This window comes from Staurois parvus, unplaced genomic scaffold, assembly GCF_062004578.1.
Source record: "Staurois parvus isolate SC_StPar_1 unplaced genomic scaffold, SC_StPar_1.0 ptg000657l, whole genome shotgun sequence".
Lineage (NCBI taxonomy): Eukaryota > Metazoa > Chordata > Amphibia > Anura > Ranidae > Staurois > Staurois parvus.
Genome location: NW_028318453.1, coordinates 6,654,661 through 6,682,147, shown reverse-complemented (window position 1 = coordinate 6,682,147; position 27,487 = coordinate 6,654,661). Strand labels below are relative to the sequence as shown.

The 27,487-nt window shown below is 43.9% G+C and overlaps 1 protein-coding gene across 5 annotated transcripts in view; it reads left to right on the top strand.

Annotated features, from left to right (window-relative positions):
• Positions 1-6,525: 6,525 nt before the first annotated feature.
• Positions 6,526-27,487, top strand: part of SYNE1 (spectrin repeat containing nuclear envelope protein 1) — a 662,466-nt gene continuing 641,504 nt past the window's right edge. For 4 of the 5 annotated variants that reach the window (XM_089694288.1, XM_089694287.1, XM_089694289.1 and 1 more), the window contains exon 1: positions 6,528-6,619. The gene's annotated coding sequence lies outside the window, so the exon portion shown is untranslated. Of the gene's footprint in view, positions 6,620-27,487 lie in introns of all 5 variants that reach the window. The other variant, XM_089694290.1, reaches the window with a different exon arrangement.

Here is a 27,487-nt window from a genome sequence, read left to right as displayed (position 1 = left end):
TAGCCACTATGCTGCAATGAATTTGAACATCTGCCCTTTTTTATTGCTCTCTGTACCCCCGTTAGAGAAATCCCCCCCCCCCCTCTATTTGTCCTGTTTATCATTATCATTGAAATTGAAAAAAAAAAGAAAAACCCAATAAAAGTAATAGCGGGGAAATCTTCCAATGTGGACACTAACTCTGGTGATCTGGGGATCCCCAAGGGATTCCCTTAATTTGAAGGAATTTCCTCTCACTTCCTGTTTTGGCTATGGGACAGGGAGTGAAAGGAAATCTCCCTATTGGGACACAGAAGGCAAAAAATAAACTGGCAGAGGCTATGACCCTCTCTTATGCTATCCAAAATGAAGAAAAACGTTTTGCCTATAGTTCTTCTTTAACACTATTGGCTAAGAAGATTTGACCAGAAGAAGAAATATGAGGAAGACTTCTGCTAAGTGTATGGAGCTCACTACTGACATTGTAATGAATCAGCTACTACAGAGTGAACAGGGTACAGAATTGATAAAATGTTGCAGAGACAACCTTAGGTGATCCAAGAGTTAACATTCAGATGTGGAGATTTATCTCTGCAACATTGTAGCAATTCTGTATCGCAGTTCACTCCGCAGTAGCAAATTCATTATTCTTAAAAAGTTGTAAAACAACCCATTCGGTTTAAGTCCTCATATACACTGGACGTTTTAAAAATGCCAGTAGCATTAGCTCTATAAGTCGTGTTAAAAAATGCAAGATTTTCAGCATTTTTTAGCGTTTTTGCATTAGCATTTTGTCACGTTCAACTGCGTTTTTTCACGTTAGTGTTTTTTTACATTTTTTACAAAAAAAACGCTGGTTTACCTCAATAACGCTGGTTTGCTGCACTTTGCGACATTTTAAGTTTTACCGCATTTACCAGTGAAGAGTGTTTTTACAGCTAAAAAATTCCTCTAGAAACCCACTAGTTCTAAAGGGAGGGGGGGGGTCCAGCTAAAAAATGCTTGGACACATAGGATAACATGCTGGGGAGTTTACTCTGCTGAAGTCACAAGACTGGTCTAACTGCTGGTGAGAAAAGGTATTTAGTGGTTTATATTTACTAAAATAATTGCATTTCCATGTTGTGTGTAACTTAAAAGTACAACTTAAAGCGGAGCTCTACCCAAAAGGGGAAGTTCCGCTTTAAGCCTTTGTCCCGTGCTCCCCATTAAGGATTGGCACCTTTGGGGAGCGGGGGGGGGTACCCAAATTTGACAGGTAACTGCTCCCACTTCCACTGTGATCGCCTAGGCAATCGGAAGCAGACGTTGTCCTCCCCCCCCTCCCTCCCTGTAGTCTTCTGGGACACGTGACAGGTCCCAGAAGACTATGGGGCCATTCACAAAGCGCAGCACTTCTCGCTCATGCGCAGTGGGCACCTGGCTGTGAAGCCACAAGCTGTCACAGCCCAGTACCCACACTGAAGGTGCCGGCACCAGAGAGAGAAGAGGGCTGGTGAAATCAATGGTGGTGAGTACACCGCTGGACTGAGGGACAGGTAAGTGTCTGTATTTTAAAAGTCCGCAGCTACAGTTTTTGTAGCTGCTGACTTTTTTTTTTTTTTTCAGGTGGAACTCCGCTTTAATGAAAAACTTTTATTTCTTTTTTTTTAGTTTTGAATAGAGTGGAGATGAATTAGAACATATCAATCGTGTTAAAAACTCAAAATTTACCCGCTTTTTTTTGCATTTTTTTGCATTTAACCGCTTTTTTTGCATTAGCATTTTTTAGCACGTTTTACAAACAAAAAATTGGCTTGAAAAAAAAAGCACAAAGACGCTGGTTTGCTGCGTTTTGAGGCATTTTACCACGTTTTACCGCATTTACCAGTGAAGAATGTTTTTACAGCTAAAACACTCCTCTAGAAACTCACTAGTTCTGGGGGGGGGGGGGTTCAGCTAAAAATGCTTGGACACATAGGATAACATGCTGAGGAGTTTACTGGCTGTAGAAAAAAACATGCACACTGGACATTTTTTAAGCTGCTGTTTGTAGCTTTTGGTGTTTTTTTCTACAGCCAGTAAACTCCCCAGTATGTTATCCTATGTGTTTATGCACACATAGGCTTTCATCAGCGTTTTTTGGCAGTAGCATTCTCTGGCTGGAAAAAAAAACAGAATTAGTGGGTTTCAACTAATGGGCCCATACAATTGCTACACAAGCCATATTGTAATTGAATGTTATAAAAAATTACCTTTCTTTTTAATTCTGCAGCTCTGTAAAATTCGATGCAATTTGGCAACCTGAAAGTGTTCTATACAAAGCTGGTGTACAAAATGTAATTTCCGGCTAATGTGATTGGCTCAGTGGTTTTACCAGAAGTTTGCCCTACAATTACTTCAAAAGGGATGCAGACACTGCAACTTTCCACTATAGAACATTTCCAGCCATCAGCTGATTAGATAGACAGACCCTCCTATTCAGGAACCAGACACAGTAGAACATACAGCTTTTCTTAAGAACAGAAACAGGTAGGACTCTGCTATATAGAACACCCAGAGGGGATTATTTTTTCTCTCTCAACAAAAGTACTCAAGCGCAGCTCAGTTTACAGTGCCGGAAAAGACAGCAAACAGGCAGTTAGGGGTATTTTATTGCAGAAGAGACAGTGCGTGTCCGTTCTGCAATAAAAACATGCCTGCTAGATGTTTCACTTGCCTTCCAGAGGATTTACCCCCCTTCCTGACCAGGCCATTTTTTGCAGTACAGCCCTGTGTTACTTTAACAGACAATTGCGCGGTCATGCAATGCTGCACCCAAATGAAACTTATGTCCTTTTTCCCACAAATAGAGCTTTCTTTCAGTGGTATTTGATCACCTGTGTGTTTTTTTATTTTTTGTGCTATAAACAAAAAAACCCAACAATTTTGAAAAAAAACTATATTTTTGACTTTTTGCTATTAAACATGCCCAGAAAAAATTTTTTAAAAATCAAATTTCATCATAAATTTAGACCAAAATTCTGCTACATGTCTTTACAAAAAAAAAAAACTAGTAATGGCGGAAATCAGCGACTTACAGGGGGAATGCGGTGGGCATTCTGACACGGGGGGGGGGGGGGGAACAGACTTGGTGTCACTGACATCCCCAGTGAAACCAATACAGTGATCAGTGCTAATAAAAAGCACTGACACTGTACTAATAGCACTGGGCAGGAAGGGGTTAACATGTGGGATAGCAAAGGGTTAACTGTGTGCTGCGTTTGGTTTACTGTGTGCTCTGTGTGTGTTTGACTGCAAGCACACTACTTTGAATGGCTCTGGTATACAGAGCCATACAAAGCAGTGTGCAGGAGCTGACAGGGGAGAGGTCTGTATTGTTTACATACAGGTCTCTCCCCCATCGGAAATCCTCAGAGATTGTCGGGTGCCGGCGAGGAATCACAGTGAATGGCAGCGAGCGCTCACCCTACCCATAACCAGGGGTGGACTGACAACTCATGGGGCCCCCGGACAATTGGGGATCATGGAGCCCCTGTGTCCCTGCCCAAATTCAAAAAAGCCTATCAAAAAGGTACCAGGGGCATCTCATGGGGCCCCCTACTGACCCCGGGCCCTCGGGCAGTGCCCAAGTTTCCAAATGGTCAGTCCGCCCCTGCCCATAACTGCAAAATCACATACATATACGTGATTTTGCACACTTGTACTGCCCTGTAGCAGTATTTCTGCAATAGGGCAGTGCGGAAGAGGTTAAGGAGGCCATACATGGACCAAAATTCAGTTGGTACAGCAGGGACTGTCTGAATTTTGATCTGTGTTTGGACAGGCTGGTCGTACAAAAGTTGTTCAACAATCGACTTCTGTACAATCAGCCTGTCTTTTTTTTCCTACTTGATCAGTGCCACTGGCTATAGCTGGCAGCACTGATGAGTGTATTCTGACAATGGGGAAGGCTCCCTGCTGTCAGAATGCAATAGCTTACTGGGGAGGATTCCCCCATGCACATCGAGTATGTAGATGGGGGAATCAGGTCATTTTTTTCATTGAACCTGATAGTTGAATGGAAAAAAAATGAGTTACCTATGGCCAGCCTTACAGCAGAAGTTAAGTTTCGCTTTTCCAGAGACTAGGAGCTGTCTTTGACATCTTGGTCAGTGTGTTGTGTCATGGAAATTTTGTATTGTTGGTTGAACTTTAAATGTGTCATATATGAGTGTTATTCATATGTCTCTTGTGTGGCTTAATTAAAGCTCTGAAGGCTGCAATTGGGCCATGCCCATGTACAATGTATGTATTACAGTACTCAGCTCGGTAATGGATGAGATGGCAGATCTGCGCTTATAGACCGGCGTGTATACCACCACGGCATTCGATGCGAATGCTGCCGGCGGTAGGCCGCGGGCCTGTATCCACATATCAGCAGCATAGTACTACATGGACTTCATAACGCAAGGCGCCAAGCGGTGTGAACTCCGCGTGTAGGCTTATGCATATCTTACAACCCATTACCAACCTGAAACTGAAAGGCTATGCTCCAATCGGAATGTACATCCTGTGTATAGGCACTCCCCATTGCATTGTTCTGTGGGAGGGGATTGACCTTATTCATGTGGGGGGGTGTGTGTGTTTGTAATAAAACTAGAGGGTGAGAATGAAAACCTTCTCTATGTGAATTCAAACATCATCCTGAAAGTGTCGTGTGATCATTTCCAGGTATAGGGAGCTCCAATCACCCACATCTCAACAGAAGCTAAAGCAGTTGGAGGGGTAGGAATTGTGTAGTTTAGCTGCAGTTGTGGTAAGTGAGATTTGCACAGCTTTATGGGGGATTTCTGCGCATCCAACTGCGAGTACTCACGGTAAGGAGAAATTCGTTAAAGCGAATTTCCAAGACAGTTGGGAGCAAGCACTCAGCGCAGCAGCCCAGGCTTCCCCCCCCAGATATTATTCATGCCCCCCCAGGTTTCTAAGAGTGAATCCACTGATCCATAAGCCAGTCTTGCGCAGACAGTTAACTTAAAGAGGCACACTGATGGGGATACCAATTGTACGGGGGATACTGTGATAGGGATAACTGATCAAATGTAAAGGGCACTCTGATGGGGATACCTGATGTAAGGGGGCACTCTGATGAGGATACCAGATGTACTGAAGAACTGTGATGAAGATAACTGATCAAATGTGAAGGGACACTTTGATGGGGACAATTTGTGTAAGGGGAAACTCTGAAGGGGACACTTGATCTAAGGGGCACACTGATGGGAATACCTGATGTAAGGGGCATTCTGATGGGGATACCACATGTAGAGGGGCACTGTGATGGATATAACTGATCAAATGTGAGGGGACACCCTGATGGGGACACTTGATGTAAGGGGCACACTGATGGGAACACCTGATGTGCAGGGACACTGTGATGGATATACCTGATCAAATGTGAGGGGACACACTGATAAGGACAATTGATGTAAGGGGGAACTCTGAATGGGACACTTGATGTAACGGCACACTGATGGGAACACCTGATGTGAGGGGACACTCTGATGGGGACACTTGATGTAAGGGGCACACTGATGGGAACACCTGATGTAAGGAGGCACTCTGATGGTGATACCTGATGTACTGGGGCACTGTGATGGAGATAACTGATCAAATGTGAGGGGACACTCTGATAGGGACACTTTATGTAAGGGGAAACTCTGATGAGGACACTTAATCTAAGGGACACATTGATGGGAACACCTGATGTAATGGGGCACTCTGATGGGGATACCAGATGCAGGGGGGCACTCTGATGGAGATAACTGATCAAATGTGAGGGGACACTCTGATAGGGACAATTTATGTAAGGGGAAACTCTGATGGGGACACTTAATCTAAGGGGCACATTGATGGAAACACCTGATGTAAGGGGGCACTCTGATGGGGATACCAGATGTAGGGGGGCACTGTGATGGAGATAACTGATCAAATGTGAGGGGACACTCTGATGGGGAAAATTGAAGTAAGGGGGAGTTCTGATGGGGACACTTGATGTAAGGAGCACACTGATGGGGACACCTGATGTAAAGGGGAACTCTGGTGGGGATACCAGATGTAGGGGGGCACTGTGATGGATATAAACATACTAGTGTTTCCCAGGTCCTGGCACTGTGTGACAGATTGTCAGTGACTCACCCCTTGACTTTTTTACTGTACTCCCAGACCCTGGACAAGAGGCTTATATTGCTTTAACTTTGCATCTGTTTAGTATACTGCAAGTTTCAGTTGTCCTACTGTGTGATCATTGGGCTGCTTAACCATCCTGTTCCCATACTAGGTCCCCTGTGTGATGACATGAACTGATCCCTGCACACCACACACAGGCAGAGATCCGCTGCTGCCAGTTACCAAGCTCCTGTTGTCAGTGATCATCTCCTAGTGATGTGCAGGTTATGCAATAGCAATGTGCAGGTTCCTGCAGAGTCATAGTGAAGAAAGTGAGTGTAGATGTGAGACCTCCTCCTCCCACACAGTCTCCTCCTCAGACTCTGCTCATTCCCCTCCACACTGAAGACACACAGTCTACTACACACTGCAGGAGCAATGCAGCTCTGACCAGCTGGAAGGTGACAGGGTGATCCCAGGCATCCATCACTACACAGCCAGTGCATGGAGAGAGGTGAGTGTGGGGGGATCCTCTGTGAGATGGAGGGGGGCACTGATTTCAGATGTGGGGTATGTTGTGCATCCTCTCCGCCTGCAGTGTGCAGAATTCCTGGATTTATTGTAGGGATGCCTTATTCTGTACATCGGATCATGGGATCTGCAGCAGTTGACAGCTCTGGTTAGCTTTGATTTCATCTGTACATCGTGCATTTGATGATGAGTTGGGGCAATCTGTAGATCATGTAAAGTGATGATGAGTTGGGGCAATCTGTAGATCATGTAAGGTGATGAGTTGGGGTAATCTGTAGATCATGTAAGGTGATGAGTTGGGGTAATCTGTAGATCATGTATGGGGATGAGTTGGGGTAATCTGTAGATCATGTAAGGTGATGATGAGTTGGGGTAATCTGTAGATCATGTAAGGTGATGAGTTGGGGTAATCTGTAGATCATGTAAGGTGATGAGTTGGGGCAATCTGTAGATCATGTAAGGTGATGAGTTGGGGCAATCTGTAGATCATGTAAGGTGATGATGAGTTGGGGTAATCTGTAGATCATGTAAGGTGATGAGTTGGGGCAATCTGTAGATCATGTAAGGTGATGAGTTGGGGCAATCTGTAGATCATGTATGGTGATGAGTTGGGGTAATCTGTAGATCATGTAAGGTGATGAGTTGGGGCAATCTGTAGATCATGTAAGGTGATGAGTTGGGGCAATCTGTAGATCATGTAAGGTGATGAGTTGGGGCAATCTGTAGATCATGTGTAGGGATGAGTTGGGGCAATCTGTAGATCATGTGTGGGGATGAGTTGGGGCAATCTGTAGATCATGTATGGAAATGATGAGTTGGGGCAATCTGTAGATCAAGTAAGGTGATGATGAGTTGGGGCAATCTGTAGATCATGTATGGGGATGAATTGGGGCAATCAATAGATCATGTGTGGCGATGAGTCGGGGCAATCTGTAGATCATGTATGGGGATGATGAGTTGAGGCAATCTGTAGATCATGTATGGAGATGATGAGTCGGGGCAATCTGTAGATCATGTATGGAGATGATGAGTTGGGGCAATCTGTAGATCATGTATGGGGATGATGAGTTGGGGCAATCTGTAGATCATGTATGGAGATGATGAGTTGGGGCAATCTGTAGATCATGTATGGAGATGATGAGTTGGGGCAATCTGTAGATCATGTATGTAGATGATGAGTTGGGGCAATCTGTAGATCATGTATGGAAATGATGAGTTGGGGCAATCTGTAGATCATGTATGGGGATGATGAGTTGGGGCAATCTGTAGATCATGTATGGTGATGAGTTGGTGCAATCTGTTGATCATGTATGGGGATGATGAGCTGGGGCAATCTGTAGATCATGTATGGAAATGATGAGTTGGGGCAATCTGTAGATCATGTATGGTGATGAGTTGGGGCAATATGTAGATCATGTATGGTGATGAGTTGGGGCAATCTGTAGATCATGTATGGAAATGATGAGTTGGGGCAATCTGTAGATCATGTATGGAGATGATGAGTTGGGGCAATGTGTAGATCGCCTATAGAAATAGATGTGTGTGGGGATGATGAGTTGGGGCAATGTGTAGATCACCTATAGAAATAGATGTGTGTGGGGATGATGAGTTGGGGCAATGTGTAGATCGCCTATAGAAATAGATGTGTGTGGGGATGATGAGTTGGGACAATGTGTAGATCTTTTATAAAAATAGGTGTTGATCAGTTGGGGTAAACTGTAGATCTTGTATGGGGATGATGAATTGGGACAATCTGTAGATCATCCTATAGAAATAAGTAATGAGTTGGATGCAATCTGTAGCTCGTTCATAGTAATCGATGTGATCAGTTAACAAGTGTCTGGGTGGAGAGGAGCACACTTCAGATTGCTGTACTAGTAAAGCAGAGTTGTTGTAGTTGGTTACCAAGCAGCATGGCTTCCTGTCAACCACAACACACATCACTGGAGGCTGACGGATCCTTACAATGCAAACACAGCAGGAGGAGGAGGAGGAAGAAGGGGTCATCAGAGGTTTGAGGGATACCAGAGATCCTCCATGTTAGATGACTGCCTGGACAGACCTACCTCACCCTGGTCACCTACCTACCTACTGTTCTCCCTCCTGTGCTGCATTAGTGACTGTCTGCTCTAGATTTGTCACTTCCTTTTCCTGGCTCAGATCGGTAGCTCATTGAAATGACAAGTACATCTCAGCACAGGAGAAGTTGTCTGCTAGAGTGGATTTTTCTTTTTAATTATTAGTATCCGGGATGTCAAAAATAGATTTTTTTTAATTGGCTTTTGTAAGTGATGATTTCTTAAAGCAGTATTGAACCCAAAAGCAAACATTTGTTACATTGCAGCTTGCTAATTCTTAGATGTGATGACTATATTAGTTTTCTTTTTTAGGCGTTCTTTCTAAGATTTTCACCTGTAATCTAGCCAGAAAGTCTGTTTTTCAACAGAGCAAGCTGTCCTGCAGATGTAACAGAGGGTTGAGACAAACCATTTAGCACTGACTGGGGTGTTTAAAATGAGCTTTTATTTTTTATGTAAAATCTTTATTCCAAACAGGGAAAAAAATGGTTGCTGTAACTGCTTATACAGTAACGTATGAGCTGAGAGTTTGGCTTTGATTTGTTAATTAATCTAAATCTGCTAGTGATTCGTACACCCCCCCCCCCCCCCATCAAACCAACTGATAAAGCTGCTGTCCAAAGGTGCCCCCTGTGCTTCTTCATCTAGAGTGTAGGCGCTCTAATACAGGATTTACTGGCCAGATCACCAGGTAAAAACAGGGAAAATGCCTAAAAAAGAAAACTAAAGCTGCCACCACATCTAATGACTGGAAAGCTGCACTATAAAACATTTTTGGTTTTGATGTAGGACGGTATTAAATATAAAAAGCAAACATTTATTATATTGCAGCTCACCAATTCTTAGATGCTATGGCTGCATTACTTTCCTTTTTAGGCATTCTTTCTTCCATTTTCATCTGGTGATCCAGCCAGTAGGTCTGTTGTTTTTTAACAGAACAAGCTACAGGGATAAGACAAACCAGTTAACACTGCCATAGGTGCGTACAATGATCAGCTTTTATTTATTCTTGTAAAACCTTTATTCCAAAAGGGAAATAATGTAATCGCTTATAAAGTGTGAGCAGAAGTTTGGTTTCAATGTGTTAGTGTATCTAAATCTGCTAATACATCTAACACTCCCTGTACTAACCATTCTGTTGTCCTAAGATGTCTCTGTGCTCCTTCATCCAGAGTGGAGGCACTCTAATACAGGAGGTGTGGTACTGGCCAGATCACCAGGTGAAACAGCCTAAAAAAAGAAAACTAATGCAGCCACCATATCTAAGGATTGGTAAGCTGCAATATATTACATTTTTGGTTGTGGGTTTAATTCTGCTTTGAAGTCATACTAAACATTGTATTTTACTTAAAGATGACCATTGAAGCAAAGAAGCACTTTGTAGCATTTCAACTCTCCCCACCTCAGCAAAATCTGGCACTTTAGTTTTTACCTTTTTTGTTCAGAATGTTTTGCTCCTCTTCTCCCCTGAGAATAGCGTTGGCTCCTGCAGCCTCCTGGGACTTCTATGTCAGATATCCCAAGAAGCATCCGCAGGAGGGGGAGGATGGACCCAATCTCACCCCTGCAGCAGCTGCTCACTGACACAGGGGAGTGGGAACTGCTGGATCATGTAGGTACTGTGGATAAGGCGGTACCACCAGTCCTCCTGTATGGGGCCCAGGCCAGAAGGGGGGCCCGGGAAGCTGGGTGAATCAGTGAATCGGGGCAAATACTGGAACCAATGTATGGCTCTCTCTGCAGCAGCTGAAAGATTCTCCTCTCCCTTCTGCTGGCTTTCAGCTGCTGCATAGATCGACATACATGGGATTGGTTTACCTCCCCCCCTCAGCTGCACCCCTCATCCTCCCTGTGCACCATATATTGCCCCCACCCCCACAGTGCTGCCGGCTTCCCTCCTCTCCTTCCACTGGCAGCTGCAAGCACACAATAGGATCCTTCAGGATGGAGAGCGGGGAAAGGATCCAGTAAATATGTCACATTTACCAGCCCCTTCCTTTCATGAATTAAAACAATGAGTGATCAGTACCTATCGCTCACTGTGTTCATTCATAAACAGCCGCATAGTAAACTGTGGTTATTTTGGGGAAGGCCCTGTTAGGTTGGCTGTTTTGGGGCCCCAAGATTTCTAACAGCTGCCCTTGGATCATGTGACCAGACTGGAAAAGTAGGTATACAGATCTTTTTTTATATAGGGTAGACAGGATAGGTAGAAGGAGATGGTGGTGAAAGGTAACTTTTTAAGAATAGTTAGTGCTAGGCTTTAATCCACTTTAATATTCACAAAGCATATAAAGCCACTTTGTGTGCTCTAAATTGCATTGCAAACCCAGATATTACCTTGTGAAAGTAGCAGTGACATCATCACTGTGCTGTACCTAGGCCCAGCTGACCCAGCCACTACAGGCTGCCTGCAGAAACCATAGCAGGGGTAGAGACAAGTGTATCTAAGTCTAGGTTTCAGCTTTTGCATTTTGCAGAAACACACTACAGTCCATTTAACATGATTTCCTATGGGACAGGTTCACATCTCCGCGTTTTCACCCGGTGAGTGTTTTGTAAAGGGTCAGGGACTTTTTTAAATGGAAAACATTGCATTTTGGTTCAATAGACTTCAATGGAGACACTTCATAAATGCATGTCTGAATGAGCCCTTAGGCTAGGTTCACACCTATGCAGTTTGCATTTGATCTGTTTCTCCAGTACATTTTGCATATTTGCACATGCGATTTTGACACAGTGATTATGCGTTTTTTTAATGCCTTTCACTTTTTAATCTGCCCAACAACAAGTTGGCACAACAAAACCCCTCATAAAAATGCAAAATGTATCAAAAAAAGTGTCATTCCTGTGTCAAAAAGGCATGTGCAAAAATGCAAAACACACCACAAAAAGCACTGCAGAAACGGACCAAACTACATAGATGTGAACCCAGCCTAAGGACTCATTCATACAGGGGACAGTGAAAGCTGGCAGCTGAGTTGCTGTTTTACCACCCCCTGACTGTCCAACTACAGAAGAGCATTCTGCCACTACACTACACATGCTGCGATTGCAATTCTTTGCTTCTGAGTTTGTGGTGAAAACAGAACCACACGCTTCATTTGGCAGGTGTTCCCGCCTCTATATGCAATACATTTTAGTGTACTTGGTTTGGCTTTTTTAGGGTTAAAAAGGTGGCGAGTAGGCAACATATCACCTCCTCACTGGCTGCTTTTGAAAAGCATTTCAGCACAGAGCTTTTCAGAGGGGCATCATGGGCTGCTGCACACACATCAGAGCAAGCCCTAGGTGTTTGGATTTAAAAGAACAGTTTGTTTATGTGTGAGAAGAAACAAATACAAGATTTATACTTTACCCAATTTCTGTGATTACAATATGTGATATCAATCTGAACTTTGCACACACACACAGATGGGCATCCTAAGTAGAATCATTGTGTTCTCCTTTAGCCCGGGTTCACACTGATGTGGTGTGGAATTCTGTGTGATTTCCACACCACGCCATAATCGCACCCCATTCATACGAACTGCTGCAGGTGTGTAGACACCTTGAAATCAATTTGCAAAATGCTGTGCGATGTGCAGAATCAGATTGCACTGCATTTGATTTCCTGAAGCGCTTCAACGATCACATCAAGATTTCCCGAAGCGCTTCAACTATCACATCAAGAATTCCCGAAGTGCTTCAACAGTCACATCAAAATTTCCCGAAGTGCTTTAACGATCACATCAAGAATTCCCAAAGGTCTTCAAAGATCACATCAAGATTTCCCGAAGTGCTTCAACGATCACATCAAGAATTCTCGAAGGGCTTCAACGATCACATCACGATTTCTGAAGTGCTTCAACGATCACATCAGGAATTCCCATAGTGCTCCAACGATCACATTAAGGTTTCCTGAAGTGCTTCAACGATCACATCAAGATTTCCCGAAGTGCTTCAACGATCACATCAAGATTTCCCAAAGCGTTTCAACAATCACATCAAGATTTTCCGAAGCTCTTCAACGATCACATGAAGATTTCTCGAAGCGCTCCAATGATCACATTAAGATTTCCCGAAGTTCTTCAACGATCACATCAAGATTTCCCGAAGCACTTCAATGATCACATCAAGATTTCCAGAAGTTCTTCAATGATCACATCAAGATTTCCCGAAGCGCTTCAACGATCACATCAAGATTTCCAGAAGCGCTTCAACGATCACATCAAGATTTCCAGAAGCGCTTCAACGATCACATCAAGATTTCCCGAAGCGCTTCAATGATCACATCAAGATTTTCCGAAGTTCTTCAATGATCACATCAAGATTTCCCGAAGTTCTTCAACGATCACATCAAGATTTCCAGAAGCGCTTCAATGATCACATCAAGATTTTCCGAAGTTCTTCAACGATCACATCAAGATTTCCCAAAGCGCTTCAACGATCACATCAAGATTTCCTGAAATGCTTCAACGATCACATCAAGAATTCCCGAAGCGCTTCAACGATCACATCAAGAGTTCCCGAAGCACTTCAACGATCACATTTCCCCTTATATTCAGCAGTGCCTGCTTGGCCCTGAGCACTGTGTCACTTGAAGTTTTGTCACTTAGTCCCCAGTCACACTCGTGTGAATTGTCAAGCGATTTAATCATTTCAAATCACATGAAAAGTCGCAGCCTACTGTCTGTGATGGAAGCGGTCAAATCAGTTTTGAATGTAGTTCATGCACTACTTTTTTGCAAATTGAGGTGCGACTTGCATAGACATCTATGCATGAAGTCCCACAGATGTCTTTCAAGTTGCACCTGAAGTGGCACTGACATCCTACTTTGAATCATGGCAATTCAAGTGAAGTCGCACAATTTCAAAGTGGGATTTGGTGTGACCGAAGACAAAGGGTAGACATGCATCTAAATCTCCCTTCCTCTGAAGGCCGATCCACATTCAGATGGCACTTCAGAGGCTACTGACAGGTGGTGAAGAAGTGATATGACGCCTCCCCACCTGTTTTAACCTCATAGTTCCTGAGAAATGCATCGCAACTGCCTGCTTTGCAATGTTTGTGGCGCTTCCTCATTTGCTTGACTGTGTAACGTTCGGAGGGGCGTGTTGCCCGCTGATTGCTACATGTCAGGTGAACTTCGCCACAGGCGTAAAGAGAAGCATCATGGTCACGGCCAGGGCTGCTGTTAGAAACCACGGGGCCCCATACAGCCAACCTGACAGGGCCCCGTTAAAAAAAAAACCCAAAAGAAACAAAACACAATTTTACTATGCTTCAATTCTAAATGAACACAGTGAGTGATCAGTACTGATTTTTTTGGCCCCTGTAGACGTCAATGGCAGCTCCTAAAACATTCCTGAAAATGTGTGTATGGTGCGTATTTAATGCCAACTTCTGGCCACTCCCTCTCCTACTAACCAGCTTCCCATTGGCTAAAATAAAAATACTCAAGTCTGAAAATGCTGAAAAACACCCATACAAACGCACATAGAGGATGCCCCAAGAACTTTTGGCCTGGATTCACACCTGGGCAGAAGGGTATGCAAAGCGTATTCTTGGTGTATGTACTGTACTTATCTGAGAGTAGAGCAAAGGGGGGGCTGAACATACAAGTGTGAACAGGGACAATAGGACACAATAGGAATCTGCATGTAGAGTGTAGTTAGGTGTTGGGAAACAAGCAAATAAATGCTCAGATGTGGCTGGGGGCTCAGTTATACAGATCAGTGTGTGGTGACACACTGTATATAAGAACCTTGATGCACAAACTGCACACCCGCCTTTCTCAATCTGTACACATGAACTCACCTAGACGTTAAACTCTCCTGGCAGCAGAAAACTGGAAAACGCAGCAAAAACGTAGTACCACGTTTAGCTGTGTTTACTCACGTTTAGTTGCGTTTAGCGTTTATTCATTTGATTGGCCAGAGTAGTTTCCATTCACGTTGATAAACGCCTAAGTGCTAAACACTGCTAGAGTTTAGATGCATTTAGCCATGTTTAGATGCGTTTAGCCACATTTACACACATTTTTGCTGCGTTTGGCATTTTTTGGCAAAAACGTTCCACTCCTGAACACGATTATTCTGCGGTCAGAAGAGAAATGTTGAACTGCCCCAAAACTCTGCTGCTCCTAAACTCTGGTAAAAGCCTATGTGTACATGGACACATAGGCTTTTATAGAGTTGAGTTCAGAGGCTTTGGCAAAAAAATGCCAAAAGCACCTAAGCTCACGTTTAGGAGCAGCAGTGTACATGAGGCCTAAGGCTTCATGTACACAAGCCTACTGTTACCACTGGCCGCTGAGAAATGCATGTCAAAAATGCGGTTGCCGCATTTGCCATGTTTTTACCGCGTTTTCCCACGGTTGGCGGTCAAAATGTTCCTATCCGGAACACAATTTGTTTGCGTTCAGGAGAGGGAGGTGTAACCTCACCTAAACGTGTCAGCTCTTACACTCTGCTAAAAGCCTGTGTGTGCATGGACACATTGGCTTTTATGGAGTTGTGTTTACTACTGACCCCGGGCCCTCGGGCAGTGCCTGAGTTGCCAAATGGTCAGTCAGCCCCTGGGACTGACAACTCATGGGGCCCCTGGACAATAGGAGATCATGGGGCCCCTGCATCCTTGCCCAAACTCAAAAAAGCCTATGAAAAAGGTACCAGGGACATCTCATGGGGCCCCCTACTGACCCCGGGCCTTTGGGCAGTTTCCAAATGGTCAGTCCGCCCCTGTTCCGGTGCATATTTGATGCATTTTTATCGCGTTCCAGTTAAATTTTTCCCCTCTCTTTTTCTTCAATGTAAATAGGAACATGTGCGTTTCATAGCATTTTTGGTGCATTTTGGTGCATTCCAGTGTGTTCTGGTGCATTTTTGATGCGTTTTACTGCATTCCAGTACAGTTCTGTTCAGAAAAAATGCAGCATGTTCTACTTTTTTTTCTGAATCCGGAATGCACTGAAACTGGAAGCACTGATGTGAACTATGACATTGACAACCAGATAACCTACTCTCTGTGTGTTTTTGGATGCAGAAAAAAGCAACTGAAACGCATGTAGTGTGAACTGGCCCTTAAAGTGTGTACCGTGTTAACACTCATTTACCCGCATCAAGAGTTTAGGCGTAAATTATTTCATTGTCCAGAATAAGTAATTTATTCTAGCCATAGAAATAAATTAACGCCCTGTGCTGAACGTGCCTAGTGCTTAGGTGCGTTTACACACGTTTAACCACGTCCAGCATTTTTTCCCCCAAAAGGTCGCTGCTCCAGGACGCCCTGGTAATGGGGTTTTTTTTTCTTCTGCCATTAAACGCTGCTAAGGCCTCATGCACACAGGATGTTTTAAAATTGCTCCTCCTCTTGGCAGCATCGACGCTTGATAAAGTGTCTAACGCTTTTACAAGCATTTAGGTACATTTACAAGCGTCAAGTGCTTGGGCATTAATTAATTTCATGGGCCAGAATGAAATGAATTAACGCCCAAGAGCTAAACGCGTCTAGAGTTAACACAAGCCTTACACCCCTAAAGTGCTGCAAAAGTGCCCTGTGTGAATGAGGCCTTAAAGCCTATGTCTACATGGACACATAGGATACCATGCAGGGGAGTTTAGAGGCAGGGGAAAAAAAAACTCTTGATACCCCTACAGTAGCTTCAAAAACACCCAATGTTCATGAGGCCTGATGATGAGAACATTTCTTGGACCAGTTTCACACCTACAGGTTCCCCAAGTTCCTGCATGTCGCATGTAGGGCAGCCCGTTCTTTTCAATAGTCTTCCTTAGTCACATGGGACAGAAGTCCCTTACCCTTTTCCAAAATCTTGCTGCAACAAACCGCATTATGCAGAAGCACCTTGCAATTTGGCGCAGGCAAAAAGGCGCACGTTAGCAGATGCATGAGGATGCCAATAACAATTAATGGCACCAATGCGCGCCTGCTAATGGTCAGTGCATTTCTGGGTGTGTCAGGAAAGCATGCGATTTTGTGTACAGGTGAACCTAGCCTTAGGCCAGGTTCACATATGTGCGGCTGTGTAGGCCGCGATTTGCGTGGGCACAAGATCCCAATCATTTGAATGGACTCCTGTGCCCCGGGACACGGGAAGAAGTCCCTGCACTTCATCAGAAATTGCAACCCGTACGAGAACCAAGGTTCCCAGTACAGTTGCGATTTCCAGTGCAGGCAGTGTGCCGTTAGAATTAAGGGTCACGCAATCCTCTGTGTGGGTGGTGCAGCTGAAGGTATTTGTGCGGGTCATGCAATCCTCTGTGTGGGGGGTGCAGCTGCAGGTATTTGTGCGGGTCCCACATTCCTCTATGTGGGGGGTACAGCTGCAGGTATTTGTGCAGGTCATGCAATCCTCTGTGTGGGGGGTGCAGCTGCAGGTACTTGTGCGGGTCACGCAATCCTCTGTGTGGGGGGTGCAGCTGCAGGTATTTGTGTGGGTCACGCAATCCTCTCTGTGGGGGTGCAGCTGCAGGTATTTGTGCAGGTCACGCAATCCTCTGTGTGGGGGGTACAGCTGCAGGTATTTGTGTGGGTCACGCAATCCTCTCTGTGGGGGTGCAGCTGCAGGTATTTGTGCAGGTCCCACATTCCTCTGTGTGGGGGGTGCAGCTGCAGGTATTTGTGCGGGTCCCACATTTTTCTGTGTGGGGGGTGCAGCTGCACGTATTTGTGCAGGTCCCACATTCCTCTGTGTGGGGGGTGCAGCTGCAGGTATTTGTACGGGTCCCACATTTTTCTGTGTGGGGGGTGCAGCTGCAGGTATTTGTGTGGGTCCCGCATTCCTATGTGTGGGGGATGCAGCTGCAGGTATTTGTGTGGGTCCCGCATTCCTCTGTGTGGGGGGTGCAGCTGCAGGTATCTGTGTGGGTCCTGCATTCCTCTGTGTAGGGGGTGCAGCTGCTGGTATTTGTGTGGGTCCTGCATTCCTCTGTGTGTGTGGGGGGTGCAGCTGCAGGTATTTGTGTGGGTCCTGCATTCCTCTGTGTAGTGGGTGCAGCTGCAGGTATTTGTGTGAGTCCCGCATTCCTCTGTGTGTGTGGGGGGTGCAGCTGCAGGTATTTGTGTGGGTCTTGCATTCCTCTATGTGGGGGGTGCAGCTGCAGGTATTTGTGTGGGTCTTGCATTTCTCTATGTGGGGGGTGCAGCTGCAGGTATTTGTGTGGGTCTTGCATTTCTCTGTGTGGGGGGTGCAGCTGCAGGTATTTGTGTGGGTCCTGCATTCCTATGTGTGGGGGGTGCAGCTGCAGGTATTTGTGTGGGTCCTGCATTCCTCTGTGTGGGGGGTGCAGCTGCAGGTATTTTTGTGGGTCTTGCATTCCTCTGTGTGGGGGGTGCAGCTGCAGGTATTTGTGCGGGTCCCACATTCCTCTGTGTGGGGGGTGCAGCTGCAGGTATTTGTGCGGGTCCCACATTCCCCTGTGTGGGGGGTGCAGCTGCAGGTATTTGTACGGGTCCCACATTTCTCTGTGTGGGGGGTGCAGCTGCAGGTATTTGTGTGGGCACCACCCACATAGATGTGAACCAAGCCCTACATACATGTCCATTGGGATAATAGGCAAAAACCAGTTCACACAACTATGCCATGTTTCATGTTTCGTGTGTTGACGCTGGACGGCGGTGTCTTACACTTGTGGGGCTCATTCACACTACAATATCTGCACTCCCTGTGTGTTTCTGCATGTGCGTTTACATGCATTTGTAATGCATTTTCAGTGCATTTACAATTGTTTTCTGTGCACCCCATTGCAGAGATCTGTGCGAAAAATACTGATTTCAGCACCAAATGTGAAAGAGTCATTAACCCCTCGATACTGACCTCACACAAATATGTGGCCGCACTGCACTGGACTTTATGCCGTTGGGCCACATATTTGCGTATCTCCCTTTGTGCTGGGAGAACAATGGACTACGCACTCCCAGCACAGAGACTGGGGTCTCACCGTAGGCCCAGAGTCCTGTACTAACGATTGGGACCCGGAAATCCCGATTGCGGGTCACCTGATGGCAATGATATCCTCTGATTAGCTATCGCACTGATCAGTCACTGTGAAGCCCCCCCCCCCCTGTATTTTCTCTTTGAATGGAGGAGAAAGATACATTTCACCCCCTTCCTTCCCAGGCCAATTTTCAGCTTTCAGCGCTGTCACACTTTCAATGACAATTGCACGGTCACGCAACACTGTACCCAAGTTAAATTTTTATCATTTTTTTGAGACAAATAGAGCTTTCTTTTGGTGGTAGTTAATCACCATTGGTTGTTTTATTTTTTGCTAAAACTAAAAAATACAAAATTAAAAAAAATAATAATTTGTAAATAAGTAATTTTTCTCCTTCACTGATGTGTGCTGCTGAGGCGGCACTGATAGGCAGCACTGATAGGCACTGATAAGCAGCAGTGATAGACAGCATTGATTGATGGCGCTGCTATCAATACTGATGGGTACTGACAGGCATTAATGGGCACCGAAAGGCAGCCCTGACGGGCACTGATAGGTGGCACTGATAGGCAGCACTGATAGGCGTCACTGACTGGCACTGATAGGTGGCACTGATTGGCACTGATAGGTGGCATTGGTGGGCACTGATAGGTGGCACTGATTGGCACTGATAGTTGGCACTGATGGGTACTGCTAGGCGGCACTGATGGACATTGACAGGCATCACTGATGGGCACTGAAAGGCAGCATAGATATGTGGCATTGATGGGCACTGATAGGTGACACTGATAAGCAGCAGTGATAGGCACTGATAGGTGGCACTGACTGGCACTGATAGGCAGCCCTTACAGGGACTGATAGATGGTTTTGACTGGCACTGATAGGTGGCACTGATTTGCACTGATAAATGGCAGTGATAGGCACTGATAAGTGGCACTGACTGGCACTGATAGGAAGCACTGACAGGCACTGATAGACGGTTCCAACTGGCACTGATAGGTGGCACTAATTGGTACTGATAGACTGTACTGTTGAGGAGGCACTGATAGCACTGTTCAACAAATTTTTATTTTTTGCCAGTTTTGGAAACAAAAGGATCCATTTCTTAATGAATTTCACATTCTGAGTTCAAATATAACAATGAAATTTGTCAATTGGCTCTAGTTTTTCTGTAAACGGAAAGTTTTCTACTATAGGCGTAATGACTACATAATGCACAATAATTATATAGATAGATGTCTTTCCACAAATATAAAGCAAGTGATATTGACTACATAACAAAGCCTAAATGGCATAATATATTGCATAGGATTACCAAGAAAAATTATAGCCATAAGCTAAGTTGAATCATTTTAATACTTAGTATTCTCACTAGTTTTGTCTTCAGTTTGTGTCGGTTTTGCTTCTCTTGGCTTTTCTCTTGTATTCGAGGAAAGGGCTATCTCTTACAACTGCACGTGACTACACGCTTCAGGTTCTTCCTCACTTGACTCAACCACGAAGGATTCTGGTGCTTTAGGAATTGGTAGCCCCTCTCCATGAGGAACTGGACGTATTGCCGATGGAATATTTGGATAGTGCACAGATAACTTTTTCTTCTTATTTAGCCCTTTTACAATTGGAGGCACCATACAAAAGTAACAATTACTAACATGATCTGTTGGCTCTCTCCAAATCATTGGCACAGCGAAAGGCATAGATGCCTTTTTTCCATTCAACCATTGCTCCAGTGCCGTCCCACAAGAATTGCAGCATATATGTGGTGCCCAGCTCTTGTCCTGGTCTCCTATCTTGCAGCCAAAATACAAGTTGTAGGCTTTCTTAATCATTCCTGTTATCCTCCTTTTTTGTGAGATAAAAGTTATTTCACCGCAGATATAGCAGAAATTATCTGCTTTATTCACACAAGTTCGAGGCATTACTAAGTAGCCTATATAAGCATAAAACGAAATGTAAAGACGCTGTCGAACTACAATCAGCTACAGATACTGCAGCTTTTATGCAGTGAAGTGATGCAATTAAAGGCTAATATTGCATCATCTCAGTATACATGCAATTTTCTATTGGTCACCAGTATCAATTGCGCAATATGCAGCTGAAGTTGCATCATAATTTTGAATGGCTTACGTCATTAGATGGGTGAATATATCATGGAAACTAGAGCCAATCAACATTTTTTAGGGTCATTTTCGTTTTCAGCACCCCAAAATTATGTAAGATTAGCTAATTTTATGCCCAAAACTTTTTACCTGTTGAACAGTGAGTGGCACTGATGAGCATTGACAGGCATCACTGATGGGCACTGATATGTGGCACTGATATGTGGCATTGATGGGCATTGATATGTGGCATTGAAGGGCACTGATCAGCGGCAATGACGGGTACTGGAATGCAGCACTGATCATCAGGGCACTGATGATCAGTGCCCTAATTATTACTGTAGATGTCCCCTCTGAGCAATGCCGCTTACCGGCATTTCCTGTTTACATGTGATCAGCTTGATTGGACACAGCTGATCACATAGTAAAGCCTTAGTCATCGGCGTTTTACTGCAATCGGTAATCTGCTAGGTCCTAGGGACACAGAGCACCACCAATCAACGCGTGCCCCTTGGGGTGCGCATGTGCAGCTAAAGTGGGAGAACGTCATATGACGTCCTCCCACAACAAGAGAGCTCCCTCCCGTCCATCATTTCCTTATACGGCGGGCAGGAGGCAGTTAAATAATAGTGTCAGTTAGTGTCAGTGTGTTTTAAGTAGGACAAAAAAATAGCAAAATGTACACTATTGTTTCTGGGCTGTCATGTGGGTACAACAACAAATAACATACATATATGTAGCATTACTGTGATCATCAGGAGAAGGAGAATTTACTTTGGGTATTTCTTTGGTAGGTGACGGTAATAACAAGAAATATACAGCTAAATTCTTTTTAAATATTTTTTTTCTACTATTTGGGCCAGTTATTCTTTTGATAATAATAATAAAAAATCAGGAAATATTCATTACCAATTACCACCAAATGAAAGCCCAATCTGTCCTGAAAATAAGAAGGTATAATTCACCTGTATGTACAAAGAAGTTGTGATGATATGTATGGATTTACTAACACGTCAAAGTTGCAAAATTGTGCTTAGGCATTAGGATTTGTATTGTTCCATAGGCGTGAAGGGGTTAGAGAAGCATTGGTGTCAGTGGGAACTTATCTGAGAGGCAGAAATTGTTCATTGCTCAAAGAACTCCTGGCAACCTCTGGAGGAACCTTGGGCCCCATTCACACTTGGCAATTTGTAGTTACCAGCAGAATTGCCACAATTCTGCCTGCGATTTGAAACCACATGAAATTTACAGGAAAACACGCAATGTGCATTTCAGTGTCAATTATTCTTAATGGCACGCCAAATGCAGTGCAATTTTGCCACGATTGTCAAAAATCATGGGAAAACATGGGTTAAAAATTGTGCCTGGCTCAGTGCCAAAATCTGGTACAAGAACTTTTTTTGTGTGTTTTTGAAGCAGAGGGAAGCCTATTCAAAATGGATGATGCTACTCCAAAAACATGCTAAAAAATGCGCAAAAAATGCAATGCCGCAGCCAGCGGCGGACTGACAACTCATGGGGCCCCGGCCAATAGGGGATCATGGGACCCCTGTGTCCTTGCCCAAATTTCAAAAAGCCTATGAAAAAGGTACCAGGGGCATCTCATGGGGCCCCCTACTGACCCCGGGCCCTCAGGCAGTGCCCGAGTTTCCAAATGGTCAGACTGTCCCTGGCTGCAGCATAGCTCAGGTGTGAGCAGGACCTTAGGACTCCACATAACCCTGGTTGTGAGAGGCTGCTGTATTCTGGAAAAGCTCACCTGTGCTTCAGGGTTCTTTGTGCGTTGTGGCACATTGAGAATGGTAACGCATGGCACTTCAGTGCACAAAAACATGTGTCTGCGTAAACAGAGCTGAGAATGAGCCCTGCCTGTATGCTTTGAGCTATTATTGCTAAAAAAGAAAATCTACAGTGGTAAATCCTTTTGACCACTGACATAGTTACAGTGACACAAAATTTTGCTTTAAAAACAAATTCTGTTCAAGTGTGGGTTCTTAAGGCCTCATGCACACAGGCATGTTAAAATTTTATAATCGAAACAAAGAAAAGTGTGGTTTCTTTTTCAAAAGTTTCAGGTGTTTCTTGTTTTATTTAGCAAAAAATAAAAAACTCAGTGGTGATTAATTACCACCAAAAGAAAGCTCTATTTGTGTGAAAAAAATGATAAAAATTTCATATGGGTACAGTGTTGCATGACCACGCAATTGTCATTCAAAGTGCGACAGCGCTGAAAGCTAAAAATTGTCCTGGGCAGGAAGAGGGTATAAGTGCCCGGTATTGAAGAGGTTAATGAAGCTTTGACAATAAAACCTGGAATTCTGATTGGTTTCTATGCAGAGCTGCACCAGATTTTGTACCAAGCAGTTTTAGTAAATTTCCCCCTTACACCCCGGTCACATGGGGTGCGACTTGGCATGCGATTTGCATGCCATGTGATTTGCAAATCATATGCCAAGTCACACCCTATTGTCCGTTATAGTGGTCATATCAGTGCAGTTCTGACTTGGTCAGAGCCACACCGATTTCTAAAGTAGTGTATGAGCTACTTTTGGTGCGATTTGCATAGACATCTGAGTAAGATGTCTTGAAAATCGCACCTGATATCGGCAAGTCATCTGACTTTGAAATCTCAAAATTGGGCTTGATGTGACCGGGGGGCACTTTAGGCAGGACCATATTATAATGCCATTTGTTAACTTTCCTTTGAAAGTGATATATGCCGAAAATGTAGTTCATTTGCAAATGTAAAGCCGAGGTGTGCATTGTTACCTTTGTTTTGCTTTCCTTTGATGTGAATATTAATAGTAGACACATTCACCATGAGTGAATATACGGTAGAAGTGATAAATAGGCATCTAGCATACATTTCCATGAATTGGCTGTGCGTCGTCAGTTCATTGGTGGAGAGGGAGCTATATTGAGGAATAGGTTGCCATCTCCTTGGATGCTAGGAAAGTATTTCTGCAGTTGAAGACTTGCCTAGAGATGTTAGATTTACCATGGTGATAGTGAATTGGAGGCACTTAGAAAGGCTCGTCCTGCTTTCAGTGCCAGAACCCTTTCAGAGATCGGACAGAGTGTTATAGAGAAGAATAGAAGGCTCTCTGGATAGATGAATGGACGCATGACCCCCTAAAGTCATTCCCTGATGCTGTATGGATTGACCCCCCCTGGCGTTTTGTGAAAACATCAGTCATAAAATACAGGGCCTCACGTAGATATCTGGCTGCGTTGCCTGTGACAACCATTCGCGACGCTCAATTTTGCAGGGAATGGTAAAAAAAAAAACCTGAAGATGTAAAAGCATTGTTCATTGTGGACAAAAAAAGGGTCTTTCCTTTTTAGGATATGTTTAACCCCTTCATGCCTAAAGGGAAAAGCAAATCCTAATGTCCGAATGCAGTTTTGTAACTTTGGCATGTGTGAGTAACTGCTGTATATATCATTGTGTATATGGGATCAAACCGCGCAAATCTCGAATCGCCTAATGTCACAAAGCTGCAAGTATTAAAGAGGATATCCTCCCTTAAAAAACTTAATTCGAATGGATACTGCGCTAGCACAGTATCCATTCGAACTATGTATATATCATTGCAATGACTTTGTGTATCCAGGTAGATTATATCTTGTTTTTTTTCAGGAAAATTTGAGCCTTTATTTGGTGGTAAATAGTAATGGCTATTTCCTGATGTTTATTATCAAATGAAAACTGGCCCAAAATAGTAACAAAAAAAAATCACTTTTTAGGGCTCATGTACACTGCAGCTGATAAACTGACATTCAGAAGCTTTTCTGCATTTTTTTCAGCAGCCCCTGAACTCTCCCTATTGTTTTCCTATGTGTCCATGTACGCTATGTCGTTTACAGTCATTTACAGGCAGTTGAGTTTACAGTCGTTTTTTTTATTGCACCACACTTGCATTCAGGAGTAGATTTTACCAGCGTTTCAAACACCAAATGCTTGTAAACGCTTGTAAACGCGGTTAACCGCATTTATAAGCGTTTGCATTTAGAAGTGTTTTTTTAACTGTTCCATGTCCAGATGCTGTCCAGAGCCTTTTTTCATCATCAGAAATGCATGCAAAGCGTTTTCCAGGTACTCACATGAACCTAGTACACCAGTGCAGTCAGCTCCAGGTTTTGCGTGAAGGAAAAAATGGTAGAACGTGCCGCATTATGCTCATGATGGGATCCATAGTGAATACAACCAGACCATTTGGAAACTTGGGCACTGCCCGAGGGCCCGGGGTCAGTAGGGGGCCACATGAGATGCCCCTGGTACCTTTTTCATAGGCTTTTTTGAGTTTGGGCAAGGACACAGGGGCCCCATGAGTTGTCAGTCCACCCCTGGTCAGAACTGCACCGATATGACCGTTGTAATTGCGGACAATAGGGTGTGACTTGGCATGCGATTTGTAAGTCGCATGACATGCAAATCGCATACCAAGTCGCACCCGACGTGACCGGAGTCTTAATGCTGTATGTGAAAGACCTTCATAGTCGCTCACTGGCCAATGATCACACATCCGGCTCCTGTAGTTTGTTCTGTGATTGAAAGTTTGTTTATTTGTTATCTCAATATATTGTGCTTTTGTAACATTTGTTCCACGTTGTAATATTGGCTATTTTATTTTGAGAACATGAGAACAATATACAATGCAGTTTTTTTATGTTAATAGGAATCTGTTACATGTGATTGAAGGTCACTGAGTTGTAGAGCAGATTGATACAATGTAAATATCTCTGATTAGACCATGACACTGGGCACATTCACATGTCCTTTGTTCCATCACAAAGAGGACAGAGGATGTTCAAAGCAGTCAGTTTTACAGAACATTTTATTCTTTTGTGTATGTGAAATGATCATAATTGTCACCGAAGAAAATGGAAGGTCTCTTGCACCTAAGGGTGGGCTGCAATGTAGGGTGGATGTAGTGTGAAGTGTATAGCCTTGATATCCACTGTTATGTTGGCCATAGAAGGGTGAAGTCTTGGCTGGTTCAGCAGGGACTGGCTGAATTTTCATCCATCTGTAGCTGTTTCCATTAGTGAGAAGTAAGTCTAATGAACGACCCCTCTTGTTGGTAAATTTTCAATCAATCAGTGCCTGCAGCCAATCGGCTGCAGCTCTGATCAGTGTATTCTGACAGTGCAAGAGTTCTTGCTGTCAGAATATGGCAGCAGCAAGAATTCCTCCATCCACCTTGATTGTATAGATGAAGGAATCCATTTTTTTCTTATCAGCCCTCTGGCCGATCAAAAAGAAAACCCATCTGTGGCCAGATGTAGGCTCCTTTAACACGCCACACAGCCGGGGGTCGTAAAGACAGGAAGTAAAGCTCCGTTCACATCTATGCAGTATGATTTTTGTCCGTTTTGCAGTGCTTTTCGCAGTTCATTTTGCATTTTTCTACACATGTGTTTGATGCGTTTTTGATGCATTTTTAAAGCGTTTTGTTCAGCTCATTTTTTTTTTTAAAGCTGATTTTTTTGGGGGGAGCTTAGCAGAATATAAATGCAAAACGCGGTAAAAATGTGGCAAAATGCACAACCATGCATTTCAGCAGATTCTCCATTTTAAACCTATTGTAGCAAAAATGCTGCTTTTTGCTTTAAAAAAAAAGTCCCTGACCCTTTCCAAAAATGCAGCAGCTCAAAAAATAGATGTGAACATGTTCCATAGGAAACCATGTTAAATGGACTGTAGTGCATTTCTGAAAAAAAGCACTATAGAACGCATTGGTGTGAACGGAGCCTTAGGCTGGCCATACTCTATACAATTTTCTTACAGTGTTCTGTCCAATTTTTGACCAATTTCCTTTAGATTTGCCTTCAACTGTGTAGTACAAGGGCTTGCCTAATTGGATACAATTGAAAGTGCCGTTTAGGTTTGACCTCTTATATGGTTTTTGGTAAATCTAAAGCAAAATTCTCAAGAAAATTGTATAATGTATGGCCAGCCTAAATCCACATTTTCACCTCCCCCCAACCACCCACTTACAAGTAAAAAAAAAAATAGGCAGCAGGAGGCACTAACATTGTCACCCTGTCACACTCTCCCATGCAAATGAATGGAACTCCACTGTAACAGGAGCCAAACAGGGGCAAAAACAAAAAGGGGCAAAAACAAAAACCATATAGGCATCTGGAGGTGTAGTATCTCATCCTGACACCTGCAAACCTCCTCGGCCTTGGTAATCGGTGAGGCCACCTATTTATTAATGCTTTATGCAGCCTGTGCACACATTTTCCCGTATTTTTTTCATGCGTTGATGCATATTGTGTTCGGGTAGATCATTCACTACGAATGTGTCCTTAGCAGGCCTCAACGTACAAAAAACATGTGATCGCTATTTTTGGGCAAAGCGCCATAACACACAATGTATTCACATCTATGCATTGTGGTGTATTGAAGGGCAGCTTTATTTCTTTGGAGTCCATGCATACTGGGCTTAAAAAAATGTCAGTTCCCTTGGCAGAAAAAAATGCTCATATGGAGCATTTTACAGGGGTTTAGGAGCGTTTAGCTGTTTTTTTTTTTTTTCTGGCAGAAAACCACTTTCAAAAATGCAGACCAGAAGGGGGATTTTTGTTGCCTCTAATGCAGGCCATAGATGGGTTGAAAATCAGCCGATTTTTCGGCCGAAAATAAAATTGGCCGATTTTCGGATCGTTAGTGGGCTATTTGTTCGGCCGTTTTTCGGGATTTTGGCCGGTTTTTTTTTTTGGTAAAGT